Here is a 1,698-nt window from a genome sequence, read left to right as displayed (position 1 = left end):
TTTTCTTCCAACAAATCAGTAACTTAAAAGATATCATTGATTTAAAATTAGAGTAATTTTATTTATAAAATATTTAAATATTGGTATGTATGTTTCTGAGCTTTCTTTTTTTTTTTTTGTTCTGGTTGATTATATTGTCACTACAGTAGTACATTTCTTTAATTATTTTATTTTAATTAAGATATCCTTTTATGAGGGTTGTCGTGAGTGGCTCTGAGGAAGGCCAGTTTTGGGGGCGTCTTGCACTAGCTGAGGGGGCACCTCGGGAACGATGGCGGAAGGAGATTCTCGCAGCACCAGTCTGCTGGCTGCAGAGACTGCAAGTCTGGAAGAGTAGCTGCAAAGATGGGGAGAAGTTATGCTGATGGCAGATGAAGTCCTCCAATGGGGAAGAGCCTGGTTTCCACCTGCCATCATGGGTGTGGTTTCTTTGGTGTTTCTGACTATCTACTATCCAGATCCATCCATTCTGTCAGGTGTTTCCTGTTTTGTTATGTTTTTGTGCTTGGCTGACTACCTTGTTCCCATTCTAGCGCCTAGAATTTTTGGCTCCAATAAATGGACCACTGAGCAACAGCAGAGGGTCCTTGAAATTTGCAGCAATCTAGTAAAAACTCGACACAGAGCTGTGGGCTGGTAGAAACGCCTCCTTACGCTAAAGAAAGAAAAGCCTAAAATGTACTTCATGACCATGATCATTTCTCTTGCTGCGGTTGCTTGGGTGGGACAGCAAGTCCACAACCTCCTTCTCACCTACCTGATAGTGACTTTCTTACTCTTGCTTCTTGGATTAAACCAACATGGAATCATTTCGAAGTACATTGGAATGGCCAAAAGAGAGATAAACAAGCTTCTCAAACAAAAAGAAAAGAAAAATAAATAATGCATCTGCTTTGTTCAGTGTGATTAATGGTGTACACATTGTCCTTGGGGACAGTGTCTGTTATGCTGTCTGGATACTAAAACGTTACAGATGTAGCTCTTTGCTGTCCCTCATTCTGCCCTTAGTTAGTAGAAACTCCGAATTGCCAAGTAAGGCTTTATGCCCAGTGTCTTCGTGGGTGTGTTCTCATCAGCTGGCCTTATATGGACAACTCATTCATCATTACCACTTGTTTTGGTTTTTCTCACCCAAGGTTAATTGAACTCTTACCTTTAAAATAATATAGTGGTGAACTTCATCCTTTAGTACAGTTAACAGTGGCTTGGGATAACTGTTCAAGTTGATCTTGCTTTAGCTGGATACAAGATCGTGGTCTGTGACTACAGGAAGCTAGTTCTACTGTCTGCTTCCACACTCTGCTTAAACAACTGTCTGGCTTCGTGAATATAGAAACCAAGTTTACCACTTCTGATGAAGAGACCAATTAAGATTCATTCCTCATTCTGTTTCGATACTGTGGGAGAAGAATCCTCATGGAATAAAATGAACCTAATTCCATGGCCTAGTATGTGTTGGCTTCTCCCTTGTGCAGAATTTAGCAATTTGTTGGAAACATTGATCCTTCCTCCCAAATGGGGAATCTGACAGGCTTAGAACTCTTGTTCCCTTGCACTTAAACTTAAAGTTAGTACATCCTTAAAGGCTTTTTAGTAGCAGGCTTACACAAGATGGTATTTAGGATCTTTAGCATACTTTTAATTTCAGATTTTCAGCTAACTGAAACTAAAGTACATAATAGGTTAAGAGTCATGTCT

The 1,698-nt window shown here is 39.9% G+C and overlaps 1 pseudogene; it reads left to right on the top strand.

Moving 5' to 3' along the window:
* Window positions 1-268: 268 nt before the first annotated feature.
* On the top strand, window positions 269-883 carry LOC133089678 (ADP-ribosylation factor-like protein 6-interacting protein 1; annotated as a pseudogene).
* Window positions 884-1,698: the final 815 nt, after the last annotated feature.

The sequence above is a fragment of the Eubalaena glacialis genome, chromosome 4, assembly GCF_028564815.1.
Source record: "Eubalaena glacialis isolate mEubGla1 chromosome 4, mEubGla1.1.hap2.+ XY, whole genome shotgun sequence".
Lineage (NCBI taxonomy): Eukaryota > Metazoa > Chordata > Mammalia > Artiodactyla > Balaenidae > Eubalaena > Eubalaena glacialis.
This window is presented reverse-complemented; position numbering and strand designations above follow the sequence as displayed.